Raw genomic sequence first — 19384 nt, 5'->3', positions numbered from 1 at the left:
TCTGATGTCACCCTTCAAGAGGGCCAGGGTGCTGGGGCTCCAGACTGGGCTCAGCGGCTCTGTGCTCTCCCCAGACTCTGGCCACAGGCCGCCTGGACCCAGCCCCTGGAATGACCAGGAACTTTAACTTTCTTCTGCGTTTTCATCCATCTTACCATGGATGAGAAGGTGCAAGAAGGACGCTGGCCAGACGCTCTGGCCTCTAGATCTGGCCCTTAGTACTCTTCCTCTGTTCTCCTTCTGTCTCGAGTGCTACCCAGGTTTGTGTTTCCTGCAGATGAGGACAGCCAGATGGACACACAGGCAGTTGATAAACCATAGTACTTTTCCTTCCGTTTCTGTGTATTCTCACCCGCAAAGTCAAAATGTATAAGATCATGTTGGAGAACGACGAGGTTCTGTGGGCAGCCCTGTGACCTGGAGCAGCAGTGCTGTCCACCCGGGGGACCCCTTTCCCACACGTGGCCTGGAGTGGCCGCCCGTCTTCATCTCCAGAGCTCGCCCCAAACCTCTATGCTGGGCAGAAAGGTAAAAGCACAGATGAAGTCCCCCGGTCCTGTGGTCTTGACTTCCTTTTATATGCTTATTAAGGAGACAGATGTCATTTCTGGGCCAAGTGTCAAAACCCAACAGAGCCACTTAGACTTGAACTGTGACTTAGTTGGTAAACATGATGTCTTTCTGCACCTCAGGCTGATTTCCCCCCAGGTAATTTAATTTGTAGAAATAAATGCATTTAATTTCTGAACGTTGGCCTTTTGGACGCCTGGGCCTGTGCCACCGAAGCTGTGTCTCTGTGACTCCCCAGCCAGGCCATAATCAAGGCTTATTTGGTAATAAAAATCAATGAATCCCTTCTTGCAGCTCATTTTGGGACCCGAAGGGCTGTCTTGACAATCGGTCTACGTGGGCACCTTGCTCTCGGAGATGGAAGGCCACCCACGAGGGCCCACTGGCCTCAGAGGAGGGGCTCAGCAGCCTCTGCAGCCTCTCATCTTGCTCACCTCCTTTCCCCAGAGACAAGTCGGGGGACAGCTGTCCTGAGGAGAGGTGTGTGCCTGGGATTCTGATGGCCCCTGTTTGGGTGACTGCTACTTCTGGGTCTCTCTCTGTCTCCAGGTACAGCTGGGCAGCCTGTGCAGAGCCCCAGGCCCTGGACACTGCTGTCGCTGGTTGTAGTTCAGGACTCCCCAGTGGGAGGAGGGGGGCTGGTGGTCGGCTCTGAGGAGTCCAGGTGTAATGGGAGGACACAGGTGAGTTCCCAGTGCCTGCGAGTTTGCTTTCAAGGATGAGTGCTGGCAAGTGGTCAGTAAGCCTGAGAAAAAGGGTCCTCACATCCTGGTACCATGTGGTCAACCCAGATCACAGTTCCTCTCCCATCACCAGCCCTGCACCAGGACCCTGTGCTCCTGTCCCTTTGGGACACACCTCCGTCCCTTCCTCTGTTGGACCATGATCTCCGTGGCCTGAGATGCCCCCTGGTGTCCTCTGTGCCTCTTCTGCCTCCTGGTGACTCACCTGTGCTCTGAGCTTGAACCCCGCTCTTCCCACGGCCTCCTCTGACTCCGTCTCTCGGCTTCGGGAGTCTCTTCCGTCCACCCTGTGGCTCGCGTCCCGTTGCAGTTCTCTTTTGCATTAACAGGTTAGGAAGACTCCGTGGGGAGGATCGTGGCATGTGCATTTCAGATCCCGAGTGCCCGGCCTGGTGTGCTGGGGTGAATGGTGGCCCCCCAAGGGATAGCCACAGCCCGACCTGCATTGCCTGTGACTGTGACCGTGCTTTGCAAAGGGTGGGGGTCTTTGTAGACGTGACTGGATTGAGGGTCTCAAGGTAAGATGGTCCTGAGTTGTCCAGGTGGCCCTACATTAGATGCCCCATCCCTGTAGAGGCAGAAGAGGAAGAGACGTGGACACAGAGGGGACAGAGTCACGGGAGAATGAGGCTGGGTTGGACATACGCCATCACATGCCCAGGACTACCGGGGGCTGCTGGAGGCTGGAAGAGATGAGGACGACCCCCACCCCTATCCTGTGGACCTGAGAGTGCAGCCTGCCCTCGCTGTGGCCTTCTGACCTACAGACCCTGAGATCGTAAATCCATGATGTACGTGGTCAGTTTGTAAGGCAGCCCTTGGAAACCATCACACCGTGATTCCTGCGTAACTTCAGGTTCCAAGAGCCCCTGGAGATGCCCACACCCGTGGACGCTCAAGGCGGCCATACAAAAAGGTTCAGTGTGGGCGTGGCACCTAGGCACGTCCTTCTGCCTGCTTTAGATCACCTCCAGGTGCTCCCATGCCCAGTCCCACAGGGAGGCTGTGGGAACAGCTGTCATGCTGGGTTGTCCAGAGGATAATGGCAGGAAAACAAGTCCGTGTGTGTTCGGCACCAATGTGACTTTTTCTGAGTGTCTTCAGTACTAGTTGAGTGTATCTGCAGATGGGAACCCACAGACAGGGAGGCCGCGCTCATGAGGCACCTGGCACAAGCAGGGCTGGGCTGGGAGCTGCGTAGGCATTGGGCATCCTACATTAGAGTGTTTAAAGACCTCAGGTAGGGAGAAGATCCTCAGCATGTCTTCTGCCCTGAGTCCACTTGAAACCCCGGGAAGCAGAGTTCTATTCCACCAGGACGAAGCAGACCTCATCATCCCTCAGCCCAAGACAGTCCCTCCTGCTCCCGGTTTTCAGCAGGGACAAGGGGACAAAGAACTGCACTCCATGCTTCATCAGACTGACAGGACGCGGCAGATCCCGAGCACAGAGCAGCACAGGTCACCAATTAACCTAATGACTGATTCAAGCCTTTTAGCTTGGGAGTGAGTTCGGGCTGTGAGAGACGTTTCTGCTCCTTGAAGGGATGAAATAAGTGGTCAGTTGCCCTCGTTGGCCTCTGTTTCGGGTGATGCCGTGGTGGGAACAGCTTCTCCGCTGTCAAATTAACCTCCATGGGGAAGAAAGTGTCTCTGGCTCTCCCGCTTCCTCTGGGCGCCAGGGCCGAGCTGCGGGACTCCCAGGAACCCCTGCCTCCTTCATCCCTGGCCCCAATTCTGTTGCGGGGGGGAGAGAGAGGGCAGTTCAGGACCTGCCGCGGTCTCTGATGCTCTTGGCATTTGAAAGCTTTTTCCTGAGGCTGAGTTTTCCAAAGCATCTTTGAATTATAAAAATAGAAAAGTATTTATTCTGAAAAATTCAACCCACCGAGGACGACATAACTCCAAGTGCTTCCTCTGAGCCGACTGCTCTGCAGCCTGCTGGACCCTGGGATCTCCACAGATCCTGCTGACGCAGGCCCAGGGACCCGCACCCACAGATGCACGTGGCGCCTACACCGCAAACTTAACATGCTTTTCCACAGATAGTTTTATGGCACCTGCCATGTGCTGAACGTGGAGGGATCATCTGTGTTATTCTGTAATTTTTTCACTAAATAAATGCAGGGGGATGCACGTCCACACCAGAGTCCCGTCCCGCCTCGTGCTTCACAGCTGATGTCATTCTGTTCCTCTAGAAACCTGTACCTATTGAGCACCTGCTGTGTGCCAGCACTGCTGTGGGGCTGGGCTTGCAGAAGTGACATGGCCCGTGAGAGTGTGTTTTTGAGGAGCCTTTTGGTCATTTTAATCAGGACCCTAGCTGGACCCTGGGTTTTTTTTCTCTCTTCCAACAAATGCAAAGTAGCCGAGGTGCGTGCTTCCTCTCACAGTCTCTTTCTGCACCACTTTCCAGAGGCAGAGCATCCAGTTCAGGCGTGGAGCAAGGCAGGGCTACGTACAACCCACAACCCACAACGGCAGTCAGAGCCGCCTGGTGACGGTGTCCTCCAGGGCCATTTTCTTTTTTAGCACGTGGCTGGGTGACTGTCCATAGTGGCATTAGACCCTCTTCTGTCTGCTTTAGATCAATGGTCATTGCTTGGTTGCTTGGTGTCTGCAGGAGGTGGTTCCTGCCCCCCCTGCTCCCTCAGGGATACACAATCCACAGACCCTTGGTCCCTTGTAGGAAGCAGCTGCTTGCACACCACCTCACACACCTGCCTCACTTTCCTCACCTCTGGGTCGCTGTGATGCTGGGCACACTGCCCGTGCACCTCTTCATCTGCATGGGTTTAGTGCAGCACCCAGCACGTGGTGAAGTCAGGCTTTGCTTTCTGGAAACTTCTGGACATTTTTACTCTCTTCCCCCCACAGCTGGGGTACTTTTTGCTCTGGAGCCTGTGGGTGTAGACACTGGGCAGGGCTGACTCACCCCATCCTTGCCTGTCCCAGATTCCCTAAGCCCCAGCAAAGAGTTGGGGGAAGCGACCGTGACCACTCGTGTCCAGGTGTGGGAGAGGATTCTTCTGCCCCTGTGCCCACCCAGATGCCCGCTGTCACCCTGCGTGGTCTCTCTGCCCTCCTCCAACCTCGATATTGGGAAAGACCCAGCTGTGGCCGGAGCCCCTTCACTGAGCCTTCCCGAGACCCCGAAGTGACCAAGCTGTGGATCTAAATGAGGGCAGTCGAGACAGCCTCTGGGACAGACGAGGGCGTCACAGCCTTCTGAGTGCCCACTGACCCTGGGGATGCACGCGGGGCCCTTCTGGTGCAGATGTTGAGCAGAACCTTGGCCGAGGAGGGCGTCCTAGTCAGTCGGCTGCACAGGCACCCACAGGGCGCCCACCCTACGGGAGACCTTGTGTTGGATCCTAATGACGGTACGTAGAGCCTGGGTGCATTGGAGAGGACAAGACCAGGGTCTGGCAGGTGACAACTGCAGCATCAGGGGAAGCAAGCCGTGCCTGGAGGTGGGGCTCCGAGGCCACAGTAGGGGATGCTGCTCGCCTTCCCGTGGACCTTCTGGGACTCTGGGGATGTCACTGCTCTCTGGTAGAAGCTCATGGTCATCCTGAGAAGGGACTGAAGCTGCCCAGGGCCCAGTGGCAGCGGGTTACCAGGATCTACTTGCCCTTTTGAGAATTAAAATTTACAGCAGGTATTTTGCGAGCAGATTCACAGAGGCTCCTTCTTACGGAGGGTGAATGACTCCGGAGACTCATCAGGTCTAATGCCCCACCTAGGAGTTGTCCTGAACCCGAGGAGCTTGTGGATGTCGGCTCTCGGGCCGTGGGAAGAAGCCTTCTGGCTGGGAGCATCTCAGGAACAGGAGCCTGTGTGTTCCTGTCGGCACTGGGGGGCCTGGCCTTGCTGAACCGTGCAACCCCAACGTCCTCCAGGGCCAGGGTGGAAGGCTTGAGCACCAGCTGGTGCTGCTGCTGCTGGGAGTGGCGGAGCCTGTAGGAGGTGGGACCCACTGGAAGGAAGTTAGGTCGCTGGGGACATTAGGAAGGAAATACTGGGATCCTGGCTCCCTTCCCCCTCTCTCTGCTTCCTGGCCACCGAGAGGTAAAGGTGGCCTCTGCCAGGTGCTCTTGCCGCGATGTGCCTTGCTGTCACCGGGCCAACAGGTCCTGGGCTGGAAACCTTGAGACTGAACCAAACTAAACCTTCCCTCTTTTTAAATTGACTATCTCAGATATTTTTGTCATAGTAATGGAAACCTAACTAGCAATCTTTTTTTAAAAAGAGAGCCCACACTCCAAAAGAATTTCATTTTTTCCTTGTTGTTTGTTGGAAGAGGTTTAGTTTCCAGTGGCTGAATTACAGTTTCAACCCAGGGTTTTGAGTCCGTTCCTGATCTTGTGCCCTGCCTGTGAAGTCGACCCTGACAGAGTTCCCATCCAGTGATTTTCCCTTGAAATATGGAGGAAACGAAGGGTGTGTTGTCTCCCCTCCCGCCCGCAATGGTCAGATTCAGGGTGGCAGGTGGGGGTCAGCTGTGAGGGCTGAGTGTGGCTCACTGCTTTGGAAGCCAGCTCTGTCTTGCGTCCTTCACAGCTGCACACGCTCCCCTCCTGTGCGTAGGAGGGTCCCTTCAGAGCCGAGGAAGCACAGCCCCCTTCTGGGCTGGACTGTGGCTGATTCACATGTGGAGACCAGTTGACTTCTGGAAGTTTTCTCCATTGGCACCACAGTTGGCACCTCCCTTTCGAATATGCTTCAAGAGGGCCTGCAGAGGGGGGCGGCTCTTGAGTTCTAAAGAGTTCTGGTTCTCAGCTTCCTCCAGAGGCGCTGTGTGACTTTGTGAAGGTCCCTCCAGTCTCTGAGCCTCTTTGTCAGCAGGATGGCTAATGTAACACCTGCACCCTTGTCACGCAACATCTTCCAGGATCAGAGGAATTAGGCTAATTAACCTTGAAGCCTTCTTCATAAATGACAAAGCTCTACTTGAATACGGGGCATTGAGTGACTTCCACTGATCCTGGAAGGACTGGACAGGGCTCCAGGGCTGGCCCGCCGGCGCTGCAGGCGGGTGCCGCCCACCACTCTCCTCCTCTCTTCTCCGTGTATCCCTTGGGTGCACAAAGGTGGTCTCCCTGGGTCCGGCTCTTCATTCCCTCTCTTCCTCTCTTCAGTTACATGTAACCTATTTCATTGGCCTGCTGTGTTTTAAATTCCAAAGACTGTATTTTTCATTTTCTGAAGTTTTTTGGGTTATTTTTCACTTCTGTCTATGACAAAGAAAGTCAGAATAAATGCCGTTGTCATCCAGCCCAGAGCACAAGAGGAGATGGCGGGTTTCCTCTGGCATTGTTGAGATCTGTGTCTGAGTAGAGTCTCTTTGTCATCTGTGTGCCAACGGGGGGTGGAGGTGGCACCTTCCTGGTTACGTTGGAACAGTGGCCTGGCTCCTCTGCACTCCAGTGTTCCCAGTTCTCAAAAGCAGGTGCTCGCTCACCTGAAAGCGTCACTGTGAGATTCAGAGGTGATACACAAGCCATCACGGGAAGCAATGCAGATGCCAGAGTGGTGCCCGGTCTCTCAGCGAAGGTGGCAAACTCAGACCTCAGAGCTGCAGCAGCTCTCCTGCAGAGAGACCTGAGAGGGGCGTTCAGCAGGGAGCAGCCTTGTTAGTGCAGGTGCTGGCCCAGCGGAGGCGGGTGCAGGAGGCTGCTCCAGTAAGTCGGGGTCACCCTTGCTGTCATTCTCCTTCCTGGAGGCTGGCCCCCCCCTCCCCATGGGGGCTGCCCCCCCCCCATGGGGGCTGGCCCTGCGTGGCCAGAAGAGGTGTGACCTCAGCCCTCAGGACCCCTGGCTTCCTCCAGCTGTGGGCACCTCTGCATCTTGAGGGTCCCCCTCCTGATTGGTGGCTGTTGCCCCTGCTCCTGAGCCCAGGACACATCTACCCTCAGCCTCTGCTCAGTCCCCTGGGGAGCTTTCTCAGTATTTGTCACCCTCTCCTGAGGGACCGGCAACTTCAGGGTTCCCCAGCCGGAGACACAGACATGTACACACACACATACACATAGTCACACACAGGCACACATGTGCACTCACACTGATTCACACAGATATAAACACATACACTCACACAGACACAGACGGGCACATGCTCACACTCACACACAGATACTCACACTCACACAGACACAGATGGGCACACGCTCACATTCACATAGTCTCACACCCCAGAGGGTGGGGCAGGAAGCAAAGCTCCCACCTCTTTCCTTCTGGTCCTCTCCCACCTCCACATGCTTACCTGAGCAGTGGGGCTGGGCTAAAGGCCCCGAGGTGCCCCTGCTGTCCCCTCCTCTCTGTCCCACCAGGGAGAGTGAGCCTGCTGTTGGGCTGAGGGAATCCACACAGGGTGGTTCTCAGCTGGCCGTGCAGCAGGACCTGACTGGGTAGAGCCATCGCGTGTCTGGGAGGGAGCGGGCACAGGTGTGTTGTAAGGCTCCCCAGGGGACCCCCAGGTGACTCCTGGCTACACTGCAGCCTTGGTCCTCTGGCTCTGCTGGCGCCATCTGTGACCTCTGGAGGAGGCTCTGGAGCTTAGCGGAGCCGTGCTCTCAGCCTCTGCCTACGCCTGGCTGTCCTGGCTGGACACTGTTCTGGATTAACGTAAGTGTTGGTGTCAGGTGGGGACCATGGGTCTCGCCCTTGCTTTTGCGGGTCCTAACGGGCATCCCCTAGGCTATGGCTGCCTCTGGATGAGGTGCCCCGCAAATCGACTGTGGTATTGTTTGACCACTTTCTTAAAACTACTGCTAATCTAGCCCTTAAATAAGCAAAGCCATCAGAGACCTGAGGTCCTGATGGGTCATTTGGGCCCTGAAAATGGACATCTCCCTATCTTGGAGTCCTTGGGTAAGCCCTGCGGGGAAAACCTGAGTATCTGAAGATGTGGACTTGTAGAGCTCACTGGGCTTACTGAAGAGGCATGGGGCCATGGCCCGTGGAGCACGCCTGCCATCCCTGCGACCCTGGAGGCTGAGGCAGGAGGAGCGCATGTTTGAGGCCAGCCTCAGCAATTCAGCAAGACGCTGTCTCAAAATAAAAAAACAATAAAAGACCAGGGGTGAAGACCCGTGGTAGAGTGCCCCGGGGTTCCATCCCCAGTACTGATAACGAGAGAGAGAAGAGGCGCCGCAAGGAGACTTCAGGTGACTCAGGACTTGGGTGAGGGCCTTAGTGATCAGGTCACCATTCTCCTTGAGAGGCCTTTGGACTACAGCCCCATGAAGTGGCTGCGTGCGGTGGGTACAAGAAACCTGGGGTCCGCCTTCTCTGAAGGGCGGGCAAAGCCATACTGTGTGCAGACCTGCCCCAGCACCCCTCCTGCGCTCCGCCCCTCTGGGCTCAATCACCCACTTTTAATTCACTTTTCCCACAGTTGCATTTCTCGAGCCACAGCAGAGAAGTCCTCCATGGGCCACAGCCCTCCGGCCTCAGCGCAGAGCACACCTTCTGACGGTGGGGCTTCCCACGCGCACCCCTGGCCCTTCATCAAAGTGCTCCTGGCTGAGGCCGGAGCTGGGGGACAGAGGCTGGCCTAGCATGTCCCGGCCCTGCCTTGGCCCCAGCACCACCAAAAAATAAATAAAAATGTTCCTGCCTCAGCCTCCACAGGTGGAGAGGAGTTCTTGTCCTTGTTCTGCACTTGGCACAGGAGCTGATGTGTCCTCCACGTCTTCCCCTCCATCAGGTCCCTACTATCCTTTCCAAGCTACCTCCCCACAGCCACCTGGTACCTTGCCATCCAGCTGCACTGCCCTCAAGGGCTTTGTGGTTCAGAACAGAGACTGGCAAGGTCTTCTATGAAGGCCAAGCAGGACACAGCTCAGGCTTTATGAGCCAAAAGGCAAAACCAAGACCACTGCAGAGACTCCTAAGAGCAAAGCGCAATCTCCACAAATGTTTTATGGACAAAATCCAAAGAAGTAATAATAACAGCTGTAATTTATTTTATAATCCAGATCTACTTATGAGAATAACCTGAATTTTGGGGGGTAGAGAAAGACTTTGCTCCATTGAGTGTGGAAGTAACTGTTCCTGTCATGAAATAGTTACAGGTATTCACCTGTAAAAACCCCCATGACACGGCCAGGCAGACGGGGCCATATAGTTGACTGATGTCTATTCTAGACCTTTCCTCTTTTCCTCTTCCCAAAGCATTTGCCCAGTCACGTCTTGTTTCACAAGACAGCTAACCAGACGCTTTAAAGAGAGAGAGAGAGAGAGAGAGAGAGCACGTGTGCGTGTGAAGTGCTGGTGGCTGATAACGTCTTGATGTGTTCCCACCTCTTAAGAAACATTGTGCTTTGATAGAAATCGTCTTGCAAATCAGTTTCTCAAAGCCTAAAGAAAATATGATTAACAAAGAGAAAAAGTGTTATCCTGAGAAAATTGCTTATGGGAAAGATCTTACTGGAGCCTCAAGACGGTCTGTATTTCAGTGAAGTCAGTGAGCTGAGGAAATGTGTCTGGACTGGCAGCTCCAATCCCACTGGCATTTTCTGCATCTGTGAAAAATCACACTCTGGAGAGATGAGGAGTGTGTCCCTCATCCTCCAGTGCAGACTTCCCCGATCCTGAGGAAGTCTTGGCGGCATGAATCCTCACCCCAGCAAGAGAGGAGCCAGGCTGCCTCATCTGAGGGGAGTGCTGACCCGAGGCCAGCACTTGTGTGCTGAGGACTGACTGCATTCAGGTTTTGAAAGGCAGGGCACTTACCCTTTGGTGTTTATATGTGCAGCAGAGGCAAATGGCCCCTGAGTATTAAATGAGTGCACCGCGCCGGTGGAGAATCCGACACAAGCCAGCCAACTGCTTCCCCAAATGATATTTTTAACATTTAGCAGCTGCAAGTTCCCAGAAATCTCCAAAGCGGGACCACTTATTCCACCAGCGCGAGAGCTCTTAGCTGCTGCTGGTTTTAGCTGATCTTGTTGAGAAGGGCGTGGGGACTTCGGCGGGTGCAGAGTGGGGGCCCCAGGGCTGTTCCTGACTCTGTGCCTCCTTCATACGTCTATGTGCTGCCAGCTCACGTCCCCTTTGCTGGCGTCTGGATCTTGAACGCCCCCCACCAAGTTCACCTGTCAAAGGCGCTCCCCCAGGGTGGTGCCACCAGGTGGCCTGCAACCCCAGGGTGTGGGGCCTAGTGGGGAGGCTGGGGCTTCTGGAGCAAGACCCCAGTTCTTCCTCTGCTTTGCTGACCAGGAGGTGAGCAGTATTGCTCCATGGTGTGGCCATCCAGCACCCCCACCAGAGGCCTGAGACCAACGCACTCACCTGATCTACCCCTGGAGCCTTTCAAACCAGAAGCCAAGACAGACCTTTCCAAAGTGGACTGTCTCAGGTGCCTGTGAGGGTGACCGGAAGCTGGCTGACTTCATCCCGGAGCCTCAGTTCGTCTGCCCGACAATGGGGCTGATGTTATCCACCCAGGAGAGCTGCTCTGAGGTTAGAAATAATCACGAGTTGCCCCAGTGCAGCTCCCACGCATTGAGGAGCCTAGTGGTGACTCCGCTGGCCTGTGTGGTGTGCCTGCACCTGGCCCTCCCGTCTCCTCCGCCCTGCTGGTCACCTCCCATACCAGCCCCCACCAACGGGTGGCTGAAGGAGGGCAGCTCCCCCTCAGGACTTGATCTCTTCCTTAGGAGATGATGTCAAAGAGTTCCTGGTGTATGACAGGGTCACAAAGTGCACTGAAATAAGTGAATTTTGATGAACCAAGTTACTTATTGCCAAAGAAGTTGACCGTGCAGTCCTCCCTTGGTGTCGTGGGTTAGGAGGCTATTTCCCGGACCCCCTCTATGGATGCCCAAATCCACAGTGCTCAAGTTCCTTAAATAAAATGGCAAGTGGCATAATATTTGTGCATAATCTGCTTTAAATCATCTCTGGCTTTCTTACAATGCCCAGCACAGTGTGAATGTCATGCAGATAGCTGTTGCGCTGCATTGTTTAGGGAATAATAACAATCAAAAACCTAGACATGTTCAGTTACAGATGCAATTATTTTTTTCAAATATTTTCAATCCAGAGCTAGATGAACCTGTAGATGCAAAACCTGTGGGCACGGAGGCCACTGTGTACCAAAGTACCCAGCACTCATTGTACCCCGAGAGCAAGATTTGCAGAAGTTCCCGTTCCAGGGATGGCATTGAGTCATACATGCTTTCCCTGCAGTGGGTCCTGGATGGGAAGGTGTTGGCAAGCCAGCCTGGGTCTTGGCTGAAACAGAGCCAAGACCAAGGGAAGCAGCGGGTGGTTGAGTCTGAGGTCAGAGAAAGGTGGCAAGTTCCAAAGAGAGGGAGATGGGGAAAGAGGCAATGGGCAGCCATGACTCTGGGGTCAAGGACCATCAGCCTGACATCTTTGTAGGCGTGGCCACTGGAGCTGGCTGGGTCTGGGAGAGTGGCAGGAGATAAAAGGTGGCCAGGCAAGCCAGGGGCAGACACCAGCACCCAGAGCAGGGCCAAGGCGCTGAGCGCAATGCCAGCAAATGCCCAGACGGGGAGCAAGGGACCAGCAGGAGACCTCTCCTCCAGGGCTTCCATCTAAAGACAGCTCGTCACCCGTCTATAGGCTGCAACCAGCCGTCTCTGACTTCTGGCTCCTCTCTCTGTCCACCTCGGGAGCCTGCTCTCCCCTCACCAACAGCCCGGCCCACCCATGTGTAACCTGGGCCACCACGGCTTCAACACTAAGGGACAGTAAAGAAGAGTGTCTGCTTGGCCGCTAGGTTGGTGCCATGTGCTTTGATACCTTCTGGTGCTTGGGACCTGGTTTAGACTAGGCTCCCTGGATGGCCTCACAGGCAGTTCACTGGGTTCGAAAGTGAATCAATATCTTGGTCCCTGCACAGAATCCTTCCCTTACAAACGCTGATGAGGCCTTCAGAACTGAACAGGTTCAGGGAGCCATGGGGGATGGGATTTCACACACACATTCCTGAACACCCATGCAGAGGCACAGGCTGCACCCAGGACAAGCTGAGAAGGACAAGACCTAAAGTCAGCCTGGGCCACCTGAGGGCCAGGTACCCCTACCCCTCAGCCACTAGCCAGGTAGTTTTTTGCATTAGTCAGATTTCCCTTATTTAACAAAATACATGAGCTAGTCAACTTAAAAGAGTGGAAAGGTTCATTTGGCTTAGAGTTTCAGAGGTTTTAGACCATGGTCCCTGACAGGTAGATGAGGCACAGTCCAGGCCCCATTAACCATGGAGAGACTGAGTCACGGGCAGGCAGGTGATGGCAGAAAGTGGCAGAGCTTCGGGGCAGTGGCAACCCAGCTGCTTCCCCATCCCAGTGGATGAGCTGCACTGTGCCCTTAGCCCCTCTGGGCTCTGCTGAGGCAGGGCCTCTCCAGGTAGCCCAGGGACACTCTGTCCGTGCCTCTGGGCTTCAGCCTTCCTAGTGGGTCTTTTCGGTTGTGCGGGACTAACAAAGGGAATGGCCTCTGGCCTCTGCAGGAGGAACAGCCCTGGATGCCCCTGGCGGTCTCTCCCAAGCTCAGCACCCCTGGGAACAGGGGTCTTTACCTTGCGGTGCTGACCCCAGGGCTGAGGATGGAGAAGAAAACCCGGTGTTTGGACTGAAGCTGAAACGTCTCGGGACATTCTCTCCCCAGTGCTAGAGACTCTGCCTGCACCAGCAGGAGGCAGGAGGGGGAGCAGACCCTCCCCCATGCCCCTGCGCTCCCTTCTAATACAGTTGGCACCAGCTGTCTCCAGCTCCATGGTTTTTCAGTGGTGATACACATAACATGGAACTTACATTTCTAATGTGTCTAAGTTGGCCATTCAGTGGCCCTGGGTATATTCACAACATTGTGCAATGTCACCACCTTGATTCCAGAACTTTCTCACCACCACTAATGGAAACCAGTACCCTAAGCCCCACCTATTGCTCCCCACCAAGCCCAAGGCAGCCCCCAGCTCTCTGGACCTGTTCACTGGGGCATTTCATGGGAATCAAACGAGGTGACAAGTGGCATTTTAGTCTATCCTCTACCCCTCACTCGGCGTGGATCCGAGGCCCACCCATGTGTAGCAGCGCGCTTTGTCTGGCTGGGGATACTTTATCTGTAGGGTGGACACGTTTTGCTAATCTGTGCAGCTGTCTGTGGATATTCGGGTTGCACAGCTGGTGGGAGAGGAAGCGACCCCAGGGTCTGAGCCACCCAGGGGAGCCCTGGAAGCCAGCGGGAGACCTGGCTTTCCTTCTGGGGGGACAGGGGCTCCTGGGGTTTTAAGAGAGGCACAGCCAGGGCCGAGGCAGGTGCCAGTGGGTTGTCTGGCTGCTGTGTGGAAGCTCACGGAGGAGAGGAGGGGCAGGAGAGAGCTGGGTGAGGACTGTAGCCACCAAGCAATGCCATGTCACAATGCTGAGACTGGTGGCAGCGGAGATGGCTGCAGAGTCCCGGTGATTGTGGTGGAGCCTTCAGGGTCTCCAGCCAGTTGGCACAAAGGCCAGTACAGAGGTTTCTGCCCAGCACTTGGACAGGTGGGGTGGGTTTCACCAAAACAGGGACGACTGTGAGGAGCAGGTTTGATGGGGAAAGGCTGAAAGCCCCAGGTCAGCTGCGGAGGGGCCTCTGCTGGGCAGGTGGTGGCGTCGAGTGGGCCATCGGAGGCACTGACCTCAGAGGGGGGATTTGGAAGCCATGGAGTCTCAATGCTGTTGAGAGCCCTGGAGTAACAAGATGGCCCGTGAGTGAGTGTGGTCAGAGGAGGCCCAGGGCCATGCTCTGTGGTCCTCCAGCGTCCAATATCAGGAGAAAAAAAGTCGGCCAGGTGGAGAAGAGGGACCAGGAAGATGGCTGAGCATGTGGTGCCCTGAACACCTGATGGAGCCCCTGCCTGCAGGGAAAGGGAGGGTCAACTGCGTTGCTCGGGTGAGCGGGTGCCCATGACGGGCCCTGGGATCTGACGTTGGATCCCGACGACTGGCCCTCTTGACCTTGGCAAAGGCAGTGCAGGGGAGCCATGGGGTCCCACTTGGAGTAGACCTAGGAGAGAGCTGGAGAGAGGGGTGGACACCAGGTGTAGCCAGGCCCCTAAGGGAGCCTGGCTATGAGAGGGAGCGACAAGGGAGGACGGGCAGCCAGGAGGGGCCTGGTCCTGGGGACACCCTGCCCAAGAGGGCAGCTGACCTATGCCCTGTGTGGGGGGGTAGGCGTCTACTGGACGGAAGCCCATGGGTAGCAAGAGGGGACAAATCTCTGTTAGTGCAGTGCTCAGCCTCGGCCGAGAGTGAGGTGGACGATACGATCCCAGTGAAAGGAAGGCCGGGCTGTTGAGCCTAGTAAGTGGGTCCTGTGTGGTGTGGACATTCTCTGGGGTGTGCTGGTTTCTTGGGAGGATGGGAAGCAAGGTCATGTGACAGTGGGTAAGGAAGAGGGGACTGGGGCTCAAGGAGGCCGGGGAAGGGGGCTTGAGGAGAGCGGGAGGGGCAGTGTGGAGTTCGCGGTGTGTTCAGAGGGCAGCTGGACCCTCGCAGTGCCTGTGGTTCCTCCCACTGTGGCCAGAGGTGTGGGTGGCTGGGGACAGAGTGTACTGTGCACCAACACTGGGCTTTGCCCACCAAGAACCACAAAGTGCGACGTGATTGGGCCATGAAGAGGGGTGGCAGAAAATGAACTGGGAAGGACAGGGTGCTAGGGGAGACCTGAGCCTGCACCCGCTTCACCCAGGGGGTGCCGCGGAGGGCGCACAGGATGGGTCTTTGTTGCTGCTCAGGGACGCTGAGCAGGAATGGAGAGCCCCTCCTATCCAGGGAAAAAGCCTGGGCCTGTCCTCCTGGCTCCCCTTGGCTCGTCTCTCCCTCGCTGAGCTGGAACTCCTGTGCGTGTCGCCTGCATTTTGTGTGATGGCAAAATTCTCTTCTCCTCTGTAAAGGAGCCACCCGGCTCTGGCAAATCCTTACTACGACCACCACTGTGAACAGTTCTGGGTTGGAATGTTTGTGCTGATGGCAGGTCACCAGGTCACCACAGTGGAGTGTGAACAATGAGCCTGGAAGTGCCGATCTAGGACCTCATCAGTGCCCAAATGCCATTGACTGCGGCTCGCATGGCCGAGCAGGTGATGAGGATGCTTCAGAGGGGATGTGGGGCCACGCTTCACTCTGGGCTTGTTGATCATGAGGACCAGGTGGGCTGACCGGCCACCCTGCATGGGGTGGGAAGTGGCCTTCTACTGGAGAATTGCTTCTCCCAGACAGAGGCAAGGACGGCCACTCAGCATCCCAGGTCCCAAGTGGTCTCTCCCTGAACTCACGCCTACAGTGGCCGCCCCCTGTGGGCAGGGTGTGTCCTGATCATCCACGAGGCCAGCTGGTCAGGAGCAGCCGCCAGGAGCCCCATGTGCTCCCCACTCTATGAGGAAGGCAGGGCCCAGTTTGTGCAGGTCTTGGCTTTCTGCCTCCTTCCAGGGGAGACCACCTCTGGGCTCATTTGGGACTCTGTGCAGCCCCTCCTCCCCGCAGGCTCCTCTTGACTCTGTGACAGATTTCCTGTGGCCTTTAGGGGGCCTTTTGCATGACACTGTCCCTGTTGGGTCCACATCTCCACTGCGCTAGGACCGGCCCCTACCCCTTGTCTTCTGGCTCTGCCAGCCTGGGGTCAGATGGAGGCCTGGCCTGCTGTGGCCTCCCATGGACCCTGGTGCCAGCCTGGGCAGCTGACCTGCCCCAGCCTTGTGCCCATGGAGGAGCCACTGAGGGAACGTCATTGTTCTGTTGTGAGCAGCCCTGGGACTTCTGTAGAGCCTGGTCCCAGGCACTGAGAAGAGCAGGGACCACAGGGGAGGCCCAGGCAAGTCCTATGGGAAACCACCTCTCCTTGCCACCCACCTCGTCCAGGTAAAACCAGACTGTACTGAAATACCAGGCTGCCTGGCAGAGAGTGGGATCCAAAGGGTCTCAGAGCGGGATCCGGCAGGAGGATGGGCCTGTGGCCGCTGAGCCCTGACCCCTCCAGCTCTGCTGTCCCTCCTGCCCTCTTCTCTCTTTCCCTCTCTCCTCTTCCCTCTCTGCCTCCCCATTTTTGGGGGTACTGGGGATTGAACTCAGGGGTATTTGACCACTGAGCCACACCCCCAGCCCTATTTTGTATTTTATTTAGAGACAGGGTCTCACTGAGCTGCTTAGCGCCTAGCTGTTGCTGAGGCTGGCTTTGATCCTCCTGCCTCAGCCTCCAGGGTTTCTGGGGTTACAGGTGTGCACCACCGCACCCAACCTTCCCTCTCCCCCTTTCTTCCTTCCTTTCCTCCTCCTTGCCCTGCCTCCTCCTCCCTCCCACCCCTCACTGAAGCCTACTTCCTTGCTGTCTGGCTGGCCCCAAGGCTCCCCAGGCTTCCCCACCAAGCATGACCCCTAGACCTGTTTGTTCCCCAGTACTCAGCCAGCGCCTTCCCTGGTCCGAGAGGTGGCAGGTGGCAACTACCAAAAGCAAAGAGAACTTTCAGGGACAGCCTCTCTGCTCTGGGGAGGGTCCTAGCAGTTAGGTGTAGACGGGGCCCCCCAGGATAGTTCTGCTGGTGTAACGCAGACTCCTGAGCCTCAGATCTGCAGTCACACTCCACAGCCCAGCGGGGGAAGCAGGACCTGCATCTTCTAAGGAGCTATGGGGTGGGGGGCTCATTTGGTGGACTGGACGGATCTTTGGGAACCATTCCTGTGGCCCACAGGGCTGTGCACATGGCCATTCCCTCCAGAGTGTGTGGCCTCTTCCCTGTGGTTTTAAGGTCCCTGCTTGTCTTTGGAGTCAGGAAGTAGCCTTGGAAAAGGATCCTACCTACATGGCTTGTTGACCCTGGGCATTTTCAGACTCTAAGCGTAGGCTGTGGGGGAGATATTGCTGTAACTCCTCAGAACTTACCAGTTAACGCAGGGGCTCCCCATCCCTCCACTCTGCAGACGCCATCCTGCCCGAGATGCCCCTCATCCTCCCAGCAGAAGTGTCACTGCCTGCCTGCAGTCTCGGTGACCCGGCTCCAGCTCTCTAAGGCTGACCTTCCTGCAGTCCCCCCCACCTGTGACACGGCTTCTTCTTTCTTTCTCTTTTTCTTTGAATCCTAAGTAGGAGAAGATGGCACATGTCACTGTCACCACTTGGTTTCAAAGAACAGAAACTAACCTAATACTGTCCAAGTGGAAGAAGGACCTCAAGGTCACTCAGGACTCCTATGCTCCAGGGGCCAGGAGCAGAGCCACCTGCCTAGCAGATGGTGAGGCCAGGACACCAGGCGGCCACTCTCCACATGGCCTCGCACCTTCCCTTCTCCGCTGTGTGCCTGCTCCGCCCTTGGCTCAGCCACCCACTGCCCACCAGAGCTGCTCCAGATCGGCAGCCGGAGCCCCCAGTGCGTGAGTCTGCCTGGTTCTGGCTCCGGGAGGAAGGGGATTCAGCTGACCTGGTTTGGGATCAGGGCTTATTTCTGATTGGGTTGCCTGAGACCAGGGGTGGGCTCATGGAGCGCCTCTCCAGGTTCTCTGAGGGGGCCAGGCTGGAGGGAAGAGTGACCCGGAAGGCACTGCTATCCCTGCTGCAGTGATGGTGGCACACTCTACCTGCTGGGGGCGGTGTCCTCTGTACAAAGGCATGCTTGGCGGGCAGTTTCTGGAAAAGCCTGGACAGCCCTCACAAAAAAAGGACAGAGGCACATGATTTATTGAGCGCCTGCTGTATGCCCCCGGCACACTGCACGTCTTCTTTTGTTTGGCTCTGTGGAGGTGACCCAGGGTCTCCAGCACTGTGGTGGCTATGCAGTCTCAGTGTTCGGTGGCATTAGACTCTGAACATTGTGCTCCGCCATGAGCCCCCGCCTGCCCCCCACATGGGAACAAGAGCTCTTCCAGGGTCGGAATGTGGACATGAAGGTCAACATCAGAGTAGCCGTCCAAATGAGCAGGCAAGCGCCTGAGGCTGGGGCCCGCGATTCAGTTCAAGAGTGTCCTGCCCAGTGGCCACCTGCTGGCCCCAGGGGAGCGTCCATGAGTCTCCCGCAGGAGATGCTGTTTCTGGCCTTTGGCAGTGGAATTGCTAACTCATCCGTGAGGCTTTCTGGAGAGTGCGGTCAAGCTTAAGGCCTGAAATCAAGAGCTTAGGAGTTAGACAGGCCCCGAGCTCTTCTCTGCAACTCAGAGCAGGCCACTTGGTTTCCTGGGGCCTCAGCTGTTGGTGGAAATGGATCTGCCTTCTTCACAGGGTCATGGAGGTGGTTACCTGGGGAGTGCACGGACACCGCCTTGTACCTTGTGCTTGAGGTAGTAATCACTCAATAAAGGGTTGTAACACTGATTCTTATAACATTATTACATTTATTATAGCTACATATTTATGATATTATTTATCCTAATGTTATCATATTTACTTTTAGTTGCTTGAATTAAGGAAATATGCCTGGAGTTTCTCTTCTCTCTGTAGCACCAGAAAAATACCTTAGACATAGTAGATGCTGAGAATTTGTTTGCTGAAAAAATTTATTACACAAGGATGCCTATAAATCTGGAAACCAAGGCAAGAAAACACGGCAATTGTAGATCAATGCTACCCTGCGATCCTGGAGAGACACAGGGTAGAGCGTGGCCCGTGGGTGTCTCTCATGAACAGCGCACAGTGTGAAGCGTGGCCTGTGGGTAAATGGTGCATGGTCCCTGTACCATATGGAACATGTGTGAGGGCAGCATGTCTGTCAGGTCCTGCACACAGGACCCTGTGCGATGTCACCACACATGATCTTTCATAGCATTGGTCTCTGACATTAGCCTCTTCCAGAAGAAGCAATTGAGAAGATGCATATATAAAAAAAAATAAAATAACAATCTTGGTTTTCAGACATTTGAGGCCCCCGTAGGTGACCTTGCTGAGATCATCTTCCCACCATTTTTCTCGATACCTGTGGGCCCCAGTAGCCTGATCTCTGAGGGTTCAGGGCAGGAGGACATGAGTGACGGTGGAAGTCACTGCTGTCCTTCAGCTTCTCTAAAACCCTTGAGACTGACTGTGGACCCCCATGCTGTTTCTCCACTGTCCCCAGAGTGCAGCGAGGGCCAC

The 19384-nt window shown here is 55.7% G+C and overlaps 1 protein-coding gene across 1 annotated transcript in view; it reads left to right on the top strand.

The window, feature by feature from the left end:
* Positions 1-19384, top strand: part of Galnt17 (polypeptide N-acetylgalactosaminyltransferase 17) — a 230389-nt gene that overhangs the window by 119862 nt on the left and 91143 nt on the right. The gene's annotated exons all lie outside the window — the stretch shown is intronic.

This window comes from Marmota flaviventris, chromosome 19 (assembly GCF_047511675.1).
Source record: "Marmota flaviventris isolate mMarFla1 chromosome 19, mMarFla1.hap1, whole genome shotgun sequence".
Taxonomy (NCBI): domain Eukaryota; kingdom Metazoa; phylum Chordata; class Mammalia; order Rodentia; family Sciuridae; genus Marmota; species Marmota flaviventris.
This window is presented reverse-complemented; position numbering and strand designations above follow the sequence as displayed.